Raw genomic sequence first — 14,450 nt, forward strand, 5'->3', positions numbered from 1 at the left:
TTTGTTATATGATTTCTCCAATTCATTTTAATTCTTCTATTAGCATTACTGTAGTGAAAATGCATTTAATAGGAATGTATATGTAGAACCTATATAAAACTGTATGCCGTCTCAGAGATGGAGGGGAGAGGTTGGGGGTAGGGAGGGGAAAAAAATCTAAGTTACATGGTAGTGATTGTAGAACACTGAAAACAAATAAAATTAATATAATAAAACAAAATATTCTGATAAAAAAAGAAAAATAACATGAGGAAAAAACTAATGAAAATGTTCAAATGGTAGGAAGAAAGTGGGTTGAAATTTTCAATTGACAAATGCCAATTTTGTAGTCTCTGTGGCATAGTGTGACACAGATCACTGGACCCAAAGTCAGGAAGACCTTTATGAAATGTCCTATCTGTTACCTGTATTATTGATGTATATTTGTTATTCATGGCACCCTAATATGCTTACTTGGATAATGGCTTAATCATTTTTATTCTGTTCTGTTCTGATGTGTATTTGGTATTATTCTATAGATCAATATAGATTGATCTTGCAAGGGACTGAAAAATTGCAAAGCTCATGGAAGAATGTAACACCATTCTTGGTAAAGATATGAATTCTCTCTTTTCCATGAGGATTCTAAGAAATGTAATTAGAGAGGGGGCTGAGCCAAGATGGCAGAGTAGAAGCAAGGACTTGCTTGAGTTCTCCCCCCAAATCCCTCTAAAAACCTGTAAAAAAAAAATGACTGTAAACAAATTTCAGATCAGCAAAAGTCAAAAAAATGACAGATTGGAGCAAATTTCTAGCCCAAGACAATCTGGAAAGTTGACAGGAAGGGTCTATCACACCAGGCTGGGAGTAGAGTGCAGTTTAGTGTGGACCAGCTAGATCTAAATTGATCTTAGGGGAATGAATCATGGGTGGCTATGGCCACATTTCTCAACCCACAAACACCAAAGACAGCTTCAAAGGTCAGTGGAAAGGTTCTTTCACCTGTCTGAGAGGGGAGCATGGTCCCTGCTCTGGCCCAGTCCAACCCCAGCCCAAGGCAGCAGCAACTTCTCCACTTAACAAAGAGATAAAAAGTCAAGCAATTATCTGGGGAAATGAGAAAACAGGGAAAAAAACAGACTACAGATTCTTACTTTCTCAGTGAAGGGGTATTTTCTTATGTCATTGGTGACAAGGAAGATCAAAACATACAACCAAAAGAAGATAACCAAGTCAAAGCTTCTGCATCTAAAACCTCCAAGAAAGATCTGAATTGGTCTCAGGCCATGGAAGAGCTCAAAAATGATTTGGTAACTCAAATAAGAAAAGTAGAGGAAAAACTGGGGGAAAAAATGAGAGTGATGCAAGAAAATCATGAAAAACGAGTCAACAGCTTGCTAATGGAGACCCAAAAAATGCTGAAGAAAATAGTGCCTTTAAAATTAGACTAGCCCAAATGGCAAAAGAGGTCCAAAAATCCAATGAGGAAAAGAATGCCTTAAAAAGCACAATGGGTCAAATGGGAAAAGAAGTCCAAAAGTTCACTAAAGAAAATAATTCCTTAAAAATTAGAAGGGAGCAAAAGGAAGCTAATGACTTTATGAGAAATCAAGAAATTATAAAACAAAACCAAAGCAATGAAAAAATAGAAGACAAAGTGAAGGATCTTACTGGAAAAACAACTGACCTGGAAAATGGATCCAGGACAGACAATTTAAAAATTATTGGACTACCTGAAAGCCATGATCAAAAAAAGAGCTTAGATATCATCTTTCAAGAAATTACCAAGGAAAACTTCCCTGATATTCTAGAACCAGAGAGTGAAATAGAAATGGAAGGAATCCACTGATCACCTCCTGAAAGAGATCCCAAAAGGGAAACTCCCAGGAATATTGTAGCCAAATTTCAGAGCTCCCAAGTGTAATGGTAATTTGAATTGGAAAATTTTTCCCCTTCATTAATAGCCCCATTAAGTCACATGAAACCTGTGGTAAGAGGAGTTTGCTGAATGGGTGGAGCAGGAGGAGGCCCAGCTAAAGCAGAGCTGAGAGGAAGTTAGTATTGAGAGCAGTCAGAGCTAGGAAGGATGCAGGCTTCTGGGTAGTGTGAGCGATTTGTGATTGTTTGTGGTTTTGCTTAAGAGAACTGCTTGTGATGAGTGTAATAGACCTGGTTTGTGGGAAGCCTAGCAGGGGGAAGGCTTGGGGATGGTGTTGTCCTCTGCATTGGTACTGTGTATAGATTTTCATTGCTGTGATGGATTTGGGTCTGAATAAATGTTTTGGCTCTGTCTTCCATGTGGAGTGTCTGTGGTCTTTTGTGATTCTGAATTGTGCCATGACATTCATGGCTACCATGGGCACTGTGAATATTGTATTGGTGCTAAACCAGGTCAAGAAGAAAATATTACAAGCAGCCAGAAAGAAACAATTCAAGTATTGTGGAAACACAATCAGGATAACACAAGATATAGCAGATTCTACACTAAGGGACTGGAGGGCTTGGAATACGATATTCCAGAGGTAAATGGAGGTAGGACTAAAACCAAGAATCACCTACCCAGAAAAACTGAGTATAATACTTCAAGGGGACAAAAATGATATTTCAATGAAATTGAGTAACTCATATGGAGCTTGCAAAAACTGTTTTAAGACAAGTTGGCAGGTATTATTGTTGTTTCCAGTTTACATTTGCCAAAGGTAAGATTCAGAGAAACTTAAGTGACTTGCTTTAAGTCATATAGTGAGTAAAACGCGAATCCAGAATTCAAATCCACATTATCAGACTCTAAACACAGTGATCTGGTACTGGACTATACTGAATATGTACAAGTATAAATTAGAGAGAAAGGGGATGACCTCACTTCCAAACTGGATCAAGTTGAATAAGGACAAAGCAACAGGTGAGACCTCCTTGGCATAAATTTAGATTAAAGGAACCGCAGGCAGTCTGACAAAGAATGCCCAAGCATGGAATTTCAATTGTTAGGAGATTAAGAGAGGTTAGGGATTAAGAGATAAAGAGAGACTTCAGAAGGACACAAAGACCCTAATGAAACCTGTCCTCTTGCAATTGTCAGTGAGTCTTAGCTTCTGTAGCAGTTTATTATCACCTTATTTTAAGTGTTGGAGTATTAAGCCTAGATAGACCAAAGCATGGTGAAACTATAGCTCCTGGGGATTAGCATTCTTGGGTCTCCAGATTCCTTTGACTACAAAGTTAGTGCTATTTTCACTGAACTACCTTCGTAGCTTCATTTTGCTGACCTTTTTGTACCTGTGACCAATAGAATCACTGAAGTTTCCACATTCTAAACTGGCTATGATTAATTATTCTACATGTAAAATTTTTATGACTTTATAGCATACTTCCTTGTATTATCCTTTTCATTGGGAAATGGGAAGTCTAAAAATAATTCATTGATGTTTTCAATTAACTATCTTCCTCCGCGCTGAACAGGGACTATGAGAAAAACAGAGATTACAACATGAGTGTTTGAGTCTTTGGGAAGACATATGGGAATAAAATAGAATATACAAATTCTGTGTACATATGAATAATTATTTTTCTTTTATTACCTTTTATCTATTCCAATTAAATTGCTTATTAAGGAAATAGTACAGGAGTATTTGATTGACAGTTGTAGGGGTTGTCTTTTTTTTCTTTTTAAATCTCCCATCTGATTCATCAGCCAAATATATATTATGTTTAGTTTCTTCATTTGGGTGGAATCCTCCTTATCAAGTTAGACTCCTTCATTTTGAATGTGATTCTTCAGCACAGGTATAGAATTAATCATGACAATGACTTACTTTTTCCTGGGTAAAATGATCTCCTGTAATTGAAGCTAAGTCTTGGGTGAGAGAATATAGGAAAGGTTATTCCACTTCCACACTGTCAGTGAAGGCTGGAATTTTCAGGTCTTCTGAGCTTGTGATGTTTATCAAAATGAAGTCTATTCATATGATCATTCAACAATCACTAGAAAGAAAAACAAAAAACCAATGTCATTTAGATAATTTCGTATCTGATAAACCTTTAAAGAAAATTATTTTTAAAACATTGTTTCATGAAATTCATGAAATGAAATACACCTAAAAATATATTCTGGATTCATAGGCAAATACACAGTCAAGTTGGTTCCTCCTCCATGCTGTTAGAAAGAAAGACACATGGAGGCAGAGTCAAGATGTCAGAGAGGAAAGATGGACCTGCTGTAGCTCTCCCCTCATTGCCTCTAAAATACCTGTAAAAAATGACTAAACAAATTCTAGAGCAGCAGAAGCCACAAAATGACAGAGTGAAAGAGATTTCCAGCCCAAGACAACTTGGAAGGCCAATAGGAAAGGTCCATTGTACTGGGCTTAGAGTGGAGTGCAGCTGAACCTTGGCCACCTGGTGCAGCAAGGACAGGACTTGAGCAGGCTTTAGGGTGTGGAATCACAGATAGCAGGTGCGGTTCCCAGATTTCTCAACCCACAAATGCAAAAGACAGCTTCAAAGGTCAATGACAAAGCTCTTTCACTTGGGTAAGAAGAGAGTTGGTGGGGCCTCAGTCTCATCCCCAGGGCAGTGGCAGCCACTGTGGCAGCAGTGTCCATTTTTGGAGCTCTCAGCCTAAAGACTCTGGGGAATTGAGCCACTGATCTGGGTCTCAGTCCTGAGTATCAGTCACAGGGTGAGGAGGAACTCTGGTGTGGTGGAGTTGGTGGAGGCTCTGGAGAGGGAATCCTACTCACAGATCTTGGGCAGAAAAGCTTGTGGTTGCTATCAGACCAGAGTGCAGGCCAGGAGAGGAGTAAACACCTCTCCCTTGGTTGTGCCACCTTGGAGGAACTGAGAACTTACAGGTGCCTAGAGTATACCCTCCACTTGACAAAAGACTCAAAAGTCAAGTAACTTGCTGGGAAAATGCCCCAAAAAAGGAGGGGAAAATAAGACTGTAGAAGGTCACTTTCTTGGTGAAAAGATATTTTCTTCCATCTTTTTAGATAAGGAAGAACCAAGCACACCATCAGATGAAGACATCAAAGTCAATGCTTCTACATCCAAAACCTCCTAAAAAAAATATGCAATAATCTCAGACCATGGAAGAACTCAAAAAGGATTTTGAAAATCAAGTAAAAGAGGTAGAGGAAAAATTGGGAAGATAAATGAGAGCAATGCAAGAAAATAATAAAAAATGAGTCAACAGCTTGCTAAAGAAGACCCAAAAAATTGCTGAAGAAAATAACACCTTTAAAAATAGACTAACCCTTCTACATTAAGGGATAGAAGGGCATGGAATAGGATATTCCAGAAGTCAAAGGAACTAGGACTAAAACCAAGAATCACCTACCCAGCAAAACTGAGTAGAATACTTCAGGGGAAAAAATGGTCTTTCAATGAAATTGAGGACTTTCAAGCATTCTTGATGAAAAGACCAGAGCTGAAAAGAAAATTTGACTTTCAAATACAAGAATCAAGAGAAATATGAAAAGGTAAACAGGAAAGAGAAGCCTTAAGGAACTCAGTAAAGTTGAAATGTTTACATTCCTACATGGAAAGACAATATTTGTAACTCTTGAAACTTTTCAGTATCTGGGTAGTTGGTGGGATTACACACACACACATACACAAACAAACACACACACACACACACACACACAGAGACAGCACAGAGTGAGTTGAATAGGATGGGATCATATCTTTAAAAAAATGAAATTAAGCAGTGAGAGAGAAATATATTGGGAGGAGAAAGGGAGAAATGGAATGAGGCAAATTATCTCTCATAAAGGAAGTAAGCAAAAGACTTTTCAGTGGAGGGAAAAAGATGGGAGGTGAGAGAAAAAACATGAAGCTTACTCTCATCACATTCGACTAAAGGAAGGAATAAAAGGCACACTCATTTTGGCATGAAAACCTATCTTACAATACAGGAAAGTGGGGGAGAAGGGGATAAGCAGAGTGGGGGGGATGATGGAAGGGAGGGCATGGGGAGGAGGGAGCAATTTGAGGTCAACACTCTTGGGGAGGGACAGGATCAAAAGAGAGAATAGAAGCAATGGGGGACAGGATAGGATGGAGGGAAATATAGCTAGTCTTACACAACATGACTATTATGGAAGTCATTTGCAAAACTACACAGACATGGCCTATATTGAATTGCTTGGCTTCCAAAGGGAATGGGTGGGGAGGGAGGGAGGAAGAGAAGTTGGAACTCAGAGTTTTAGGAACAACTGTGGAGTGCTGTTCTTGCTACTAGGAAATACGAAATACAGGGTATACAAAGTTATCTGGCCCTACAGGACAAAAGAGAATATGGGGACAAGGGAAGGGAGGGATGTTAGAAGAGAGGGCAGATCAGTGGTAGGGGCAATTAGAATGCTTGGCGTTTGGGGGTGGGGGAGGGGAGAAATGGGGAGAAAATTTGGAATCCAAAATTTTGTGAAAATGAATGTTGAGAGTTAAATAAATAATTTTAAAAAAATAGACTAACCCAAATGTCAAAAGAAGTCCAAAAAGGCCAATGGGGAGAAGAATACTTTAAAAAGAAGAATTAGCCAAATGGAAAAGGAGGTTCAAAAGCTCACTGAAGAAAATAGTTCTTTAAGAATTAGAATGGAGCAGATGGAAGCTAATGACTTTAAGAGATACCAAGAAATTATGAAACAAAACCAAAAGAACAAAAAAATAGAAGACAATGTGAAGGATCTTATTGGAAAAACAATTGACTTGGAAAATAGATCCAGGAGAAATAATTTAAAAATTATTGCACTACCTGAAAACCATGATCAAAAAAAGAGCCTAAACATCATCTTTCATGAAATTATCGAGGAAAACTACCCTGATATTAAAGAACCAAAGGGTAAAATAAATATTGAAAGGATCCACCAATCACCTCCTGAAAAAAACTCCAAAAGAAGAAACTCCAGGGAATATTGTGGCCAAATTCCAGAGTTCCCAGGTCAAGGAGAAGATATTGTAAGCAGCTAGAAAGAAACAATTCAAGTATTGTGGAAATATAATCAGGATGACATAGGATCTGGCAGCTTCTACATTAAGGGATCACAGGGCTTGGAATATGATATTCCAGAAGTCAAAGGAACTAGGATTAAAACCAAGAATCACGTATCCAGCAAAACTAAGTATAATACTTCAGGGGAAAAAATGGTCATTCAATGATATAGAGGACTTTCAAGCATTCTTGATGAAAAGACCAGACCTGAAAAGAAAATTTGACCTTCAAACACAAGAATCAAGAGAAGTATGAAAAGATGAACAGGAATGAGAAATCATAAAGGAGTTTCTAAAGTTGAACTGTTTACATTTCTACATGGAAAAATATATTTGTAACTCTTGAGACTTTTCTCAGCATTTGGGTAGTTGGAGGGATTATACACACACACGTATATATGTATATGTGTATATATATGTATATGTATATAGACAGAGAGCAGAAGGTGAGTTGAATAAGAATGGATGATATCTAAAAAAATTAAGGGGTGAGAGAGGAATATATTGGGAAGAGAAAGGGAGAAATGGAATGGGGCAAATTATCTCTCATAAAAGAGGCAAGAAAAAGCTTTTTCAATGGAGAAGAAAAGGGAGGAGGTGAGAGGGAAAAAGTGAAGCTTAATTTCTTCACATCTGGCTTAAGGAAGGAATAACATGCTCACTCAATTTGGTATGAAAATCTATATTACACTACCGTAAAGTAGGGGAGAAGGGGATGACAGAAGTGAGGGCAAATAGGAGAAGGGAGTAATTAGAAGTAAACACTTATGGGGAGGGACAAGGTCAAAAGAGAGAATAGAATAAATGAGAAGTAGGATAGGATGGAGGGAAAAATAGTTATTCTTACACAGCATGACTATTATGGAAGTCTTTTGCAAAACTACACATATATAGCCTATACTGAATTGCTTGCTTTATCAGTGTGGATGGGTGGGGAGGGAAGAAGGGAGAAAAGTTAGAATTCAAAGTATTAGGAATGAATGTTGAGAAATGTTTTTGCATACAACTGGGAAATAAGAAATACAGGTTATGGGGTAGAGAAATCTATTTTGCACTACAAGAAAAGAGAGAAGATGGGGATAAGGGAAGGGAGGGATGTGATAGAAGGGAGGGCATATTGAGGGAAGGGGTCACCAGAATGCAAGGCATTACAGTGCGGGGGAGCAGAGAGATGAGGAAAAAATTTGGAATTCAAAATTTTGTGGAAATGAATGCTGAAAACTAAAAATAAATAAATAAACATTTAAAATTTAAAAAAAAACACACAAGAATCACCTACTCAGCAAAACTGAATATAATACTTCAGGGGGATAAATGGAATTTCAATGAAATACAGGACTTTCCAAGCATTCTGAAAAGACCAGAACTGAATAGATAATTTGACTTTCAAATACAAGAATCAAGAGAAACATGAAAAGGTAAACAGGAAAGGCAAGCCTTAAGGAACTCAGTAAAGTTGAAGTGTTTATATTCCTACATGGAAAGATGTTATTTGTAATTTTTCAGTATTAGGGTAGTTAGAAGGAATATATATATATGTAGGTGTGTATGGGTATGTATGTGTGTGTATATTATATATGTGTAGGTATGTATATGTACATGTGTGTATGTATATAAATGTGTATATATATATATATATATATGTATACATACATACACAGAGAGGACTTGTGGTGAGTTGAATATGAAGGGAGAATATCTAAAAAAAAAAAACTTTACTGTTGAATGGAATGTACCAGGAATAAGAGAAAGGGAGAGGTAGAATGTAGCAAATCATCTCACATACAATTAAGGAAGAAACAGCTTTTACAATGGAGGGGAAGAGAGAGGAGATGAAAGGAAATAATTCAGCCTTACTCTCATGGGATTTGACTTAAAGAGGGAATAACACACACTCAGTTAGATAAGGAAATCTATTTTACCCTGCAGGAAAGCAAGGAGGAAGGGGATAACAGAGGGAAGATAATAGAAGGGACAGCAAATTGGGGAAAGGGATAATCAGAAGCAAATACTATTGTGGGAAGACAGGTCAAAGGAGAGAATGGAATAAGTGAAGGGCAGATTAGGACAGAGGTAAATGTGGTTAGTCTTGTACAACATAAATATTATGGAAGTGCTTTGCATTGTTACACATGTATGACCTATATTGAATTGCATGTTTTCTCAATGAGGGTGAATAGGGAGGGAAGGAGAGAATATGGAACTCAAAGCTTTAAAAATGAATGTTAAAAATTGCTTTAGCATGCAACTGGATATTAAGCTATATAGGCAATGGAGTATAGAAATCTATTTTGCCCTACATGAAAATAGAGGGGAAAGAGGGTGGAAGAAGGATGGGTAATAGAAGGGAGGACAGACTGAAGGAAGGGGTAGATGAGGTGCATGCTTTCCTTGGGTCGGGTGGTGGAGAGAGAGGGGGAGAAAATTTTGAATTCAGATTCTTGTGGAAGTGCATGTTAAGAACTAAAAATAAATAAATTATATATAGAAAGAAAGAAAGGAAGGAAGGAAGGAAGGAAGGAAGGAAGGAAGGAAGGAAGGAAGGAAGGAAGGAAGAAAGAAAGAAAGAAAGAAAGAAAGAAAGAAAGAAAGAAAGAAAGAAAGAAAGAAAGAAAGAAAGAAAGAAAGAAAGAAAGAAAGAAAGAAAGAGAGAGAGAGAGAAAGAGAGAGAGAGAGAAAGAAAGAAAGAAAGAAAGAAAGAAAGAAAGAAAGAAAGAAAGAAAGAAAGAAAGAAAGAAAGAAAGAAAGAAAGGCAGGAAGGAAGGAAGGAAGGAAGGAAGGAAGGAAGGAAGGAAGGAAGGAAGGAATTTACCAATAGCACCATGGCTTGGTCTTCCAACCCCTTTCTGGGAAGGAGTTATCTGAATAATCCTAGAGCGGAAAAGTCCTGCCAATTGAAAAGGACCTGAGCTATTTCTCCAGAGTAGGCAGGAACTTCAAGGCTGTGCAATTCTACCATAGGAAAGAAGTAAGGAAGGGCCAGAGAGGGTCAGCTGAACTAGGTCCAAAAGTAGTGCATCATTATTGGACATTTTCCTTGAGACTGGATCCAAGTAAATTCTAGACTAGAGAGCCCTTCTCCTTCCCATGGTGGCACTAATTTGTCACAGACATGAATTCCTCTGAGGTGAGATACCTGACTTGGTACTATTGACTAGCAGGGGGAAACATCTTTCCCTATGGTAAAAAAGGATTAATTTGTCATTTGGGAGAAGATTAAGAAATCACATAGTTAAGGGGAATTCTAAAATTGACAAGGGGAATCCAGATGAGTAGGGCCCAGCTGCCTTGTCCTTAGAGGAATCATATAATCCTGCCTCTTCACAAAATGACATCATGACCTACATGTCCAAGGTGATGAATGCCTTGCCTAAGCTCTACCTTTCTTATAACAGTTTTAACCTGGTTTCCTCCCTCTTTTTAGACTATATGATCTCTAATATTCCTTCCAGGCTTAGTACATTGTGAATCTCTAACACAATAAGTAATCTTAGTGAGATGAAAATTATCCAAGAGTTCATTGGTTAGGTACTGTTATCTATCACTGAATCAATGATGCAGACATAGTGTAACCCCAATATAGCATGTGCTTGGAGAACAGGATATACTGAAAAATTACCAATCAGTCAGTGATCCCAGGATATCAGTTTCAGTAAACTTATATTTGATACAATGGAATTTTATAGAAAGGAGGAGGGAAAGACAAGGGTTTACATGTCAGGAAGCAAATAACAATCAAATGTTTGATTGTTTGATCAAATGATCAAATGTGGAACTGAAGTTTATATCCCATGTTTCATTTTGCAGACATCACCAATGTGTATGACCTTGCTTCAAGTAAACAGCATTAGGAAGCTCAAGTTAGAGACTGGGACAGTTTTTCTTAGCATAATGGTGACAATAAGCCTGAGGTAGAAATTGTCTTGTCAGCATCCCCTTTGGTTGAAGATTAGATGTGAGCATATCAGGCCATATTCTTGTACATCTTATCATTTTCTTTTCTGAATATCTTCATGTAAGTTTTCTAGCAGATATTTTCACAGGTAGATGCAAGCATTCGGAAGCCGCTAATATAATTACAGTTAGGAAAAATCCTTTAAGTTTGTTCCTTTACCCAGTGGAAATATTTGAAAGTCAATCACATATATCCTAGTTCTCAAGTGGAAATGGTCTAATCTTGTTGTTTTTTCCAATGTGAAGTTTATTAATCCATTAAAAATTAAAACTTTCCCCCTCAATTTTTCTGATCTTTCTGATCTTGGTGACATTTATTTTATTAGTATAAAATCTTTTAATTTAATGTAATCAAAATTGTCCATTTTACACCTCATGCTTCTCTCTGTGTCTGGTTTATTGATAAATTGTTCACCTACTTATCAGCTGTTATTTTCCAACCCTCACTATATTCTCCATCCTTTCAGTGAGTTCAGTGGCAGGCTCATACTCTTCCTTTCTACTCTAACTCCACACTCATCCTCACTACCCTAATTTCTTTCTTCATTCTAGTAGATTTCTATATACATGATGATGCCCTCTGAAATACCCTCCTTTCCACCTCAGCTACACATAAGTCATATCTTTGACCTTGTTATCACCCACAATTGTTTTGCTTCTGTGTTCAAGAACCCTGAATTTCCTTTGATTATAATATTTATCTTTCCATCTCTCCCTATACCTTACTCCTTCTAAACCTACACCAGAACCTCTAATTCCTCTTTCTCTCAGCCTATTCACTCAATGGGTGCTACCTCCCTCTAAGTGAGTAGGTGAAAAGACCTATCCTACAAAGGCCAAGGTCTCCCACTGTATCCTGGGCCATCTCCAGTCATGCTGATGAATATCTGGAACCAGATGGCTCAGGAGGACAAAGCAAGGTTGGTGACCATGCATAGCCCTCCCTCACTCAAAATAAAGTCAAGTGCAAGTCATGTCATCATTTCTCTGATGTCATGGTCCTCTTCGAAAACAAAGAATGAACACAACTAGTGCTAGATCCTTCACTTTCCCTCACCCTATATGTCTCATCACTTGCCAGATGATTTCACTTCTACCTTTACCACACCTCCATAATCTGACCCCTTCTCTCCAATTACATAGCTACCTCTGTTAGTTCTGGTCGTCCTCATCTCTCACTTAGATTATTGCAACAGCTTACTAATTGGCCTTCCACAAGTCTCTCATTGCTCCAGGCCAACCTACATATTGTTGCCAAAGCAATTTTCCTAAACTGATATCTGAATTCTACTCCCTATTCAATCAATTCCAGTGACTTTCTTGTGCCTTGCTGCCAGCATGGTGTTTGAGAAAACTGTAAATATTGTATCTGGTTGTCTCATTGATTATCTGGGAATGGCAATAATTTTGAACCTATCAAACAGACTAAATTCAGATAACTAGAATTTGGGCAGAGTCTATATGCTACTGAGCTTTCTGGGACAGAGAGACATGCCTAACAGTATTAGACATCATGCTGGACCTTGTGAGAAAGTCTATAGCAACTAGTTAGACCAGGTATGATAGAAGAAAGATTTATTAACATCGCTACGGCAGGGTCGGTAAAGTATACTGCCAAGGTAAGTAAACTTATCCACAGTATTCAAAACTTCTTCATTTGCATTTGTAGCAACTCCAGTGCAGCTGCTATAAGAGTCATATCACCAAATTCATTTCCAAATGTTGAATTGGCTGGATAGTTTGTTCCCATCTCATCCAGGTCTATTCACTGCTATCCTGGTTCCTGCTCCTCTTAGATGTACCAGCTCCTCACTTTGTTTGACTGGTAGCAAACCACTCCATGGATTCCAACTCAAGGGTACTCCAACTTTCAAACTCATAAGTTCATAACTATCTCTAATACTCCTTTACATAAGAACAAGAAAGAATGAATGCAAAGAGGCAAAGAATAGAGGCCAGTGTTCACAGAAGTTTCAAGGTCTGCCCAGAGACTTTTCAGTATTCCATACCTGAACCAGACAGACAGAAGAAAAAGGCAGTCAATCACCCTCATGGGAGTCTTTTTTCTGTCTCAGTTCTGATTCAGTGACCAGCCTAAAAGGTTCCTTTCTCCCCATGTCCCTATCTCCTATCCCCCTGAGGAAAACAGACCAGAAACAGTCAGAATACTTGCCTGTAACCTCAGGGTCACTCCATTATACATCATCACATCTTTCTAGCCTCTACCACCCTGCTGGCAACAGAGCACCCTTGCCCATGCTCTGAGGATAGGGCTTGCATTGGCCAGTCTCTAATAGGTTTTAGAAATGAACAAAAGGGAAAGGATTAAGAGTTATTAAGGAGACAGTGATAAAAGAAACAATTTTTTTTGTAATAGAAAAGTAAATAAACTTGTGGAGCAAATGGTTGTTATACAGCAGGCCACAAGGATGGCCTCCATGTTGGTACTGGAAGAAACAGGAGAAAGGAAGGAAAGAAAAAGAGAAAAATCCTAAGATAGGAGATCTCAGTGAAAGAAGATTTGTGAATATTCCGAATGGGAGAGGAGGGTGGGTGCATCATACTTCTCCAGGAGCAGGGCCCCTGGTCTCCCTAGTTTATTTTCTGTTTGTGGGGAACATTTCATTACCAAGTTACATATGTCCCTAGAGTTTTATTATACTATTTGCATTAAACAGGAGATAATGAAGTAAAGCAGTTGTCCTGTGTGGCAGATAGCAAAACATGAACTGCTTCAAATATAAAATGGTATCTTTAAAAGACAGATCATTTTTAAAGTATTCAATAAGTGCCAAGCACTGGGAATAACAGTCCCTATTACTAAGTATCTTACATTGTAAAAAAGAAAGACAAAACATGAAAGGAAGCTGGAAAAGAAGGGGGGAAGTGGAAGAGAGTAGACAAGGCAGCTGTAGGGAGGTGGAACAGTCTGGTTTATGAAGGATTAAAAATAGTATTGCTGAAAAAAGAAAATGATAAGTCCTGTGTGTGTATAGGGGGAGGGGAGAATAGGTACATTGATGCATTGTTGGTGGAGCTAGGAACTGGGCCAGTCATCTGAAAAAGAATTTGGAATTATGCCATTATGCCTCCTGAAGCAAGTAAACTGTGAATAGTTTTTGATTCAGTGTTAGCACTACTATGTCTATGCTCTAAAAAGATCAAAAAAAAAAAGAAGGAAAAGGGTTTTTTTAAAATAACAGTTCTTTTCATATTGCAAAGAATTAGAAACTGAGAAAGTGCCTATAAATTGGGGAATGACTGAACAACTTATGGTATATGAGTGTGATGGAATACCCATGCTATAAAATTAAATGACAGGGATGGTTTCGGAGAAACCTGGGAAGACCTGCATGAACTGATGCAAAGTGAAGTGGGCAGAACCAGAAGAACAACTTATACTATAAGAATAATATTGTAATGACAGACAACATTTGATAGACTTAGAAACTCTGATCAACACAATGACCAACAACAATTTCAGAAGATTCATAATGAAAAATGCTAGAAAAGTGGACTCA

At 38.0% G+C, this 14,450-nt stretch overlaps 1 protein-coding gene across 2 annotated transcripts in view; it reads right to left on the reverse strand.

Annotated features, from left to right (window-relative positions):
* Positions 1-14,450, reverse strand: part of LOC140506873 (beta-1,3-galactosyltransferase 5-like) — a 40,976-nt gene that overhangs the window by 22,808 nt on the left and 3,718 nt on the right. For both annotated transcript variants that reach the window (XM_072614500.1, XM_072614499.1), the window contains exon 2: positions 3,792-3,960. The gene's annotated coding sequence lies outside the window, so the exon portion shown is untranslated. The remainder of the gene's footprint in view (positions 1-3,791; positions 3,961-14,450) is intronic.

Source organism: Notamacropus eugenii, chromosome 5 (genome assembly GCF_028372415.1).
Source record: "Notamacropus eugenii isolate mMacEug1 chromosome 5, mMacEug1.pri_v2, whole genome shotgun sequence".
NCBI lineage: Eukaryota > Metazoa > Chordata > Mammalia > Diprotodontia > Macropodidae > Notamacropus > Notamacropus eugenii.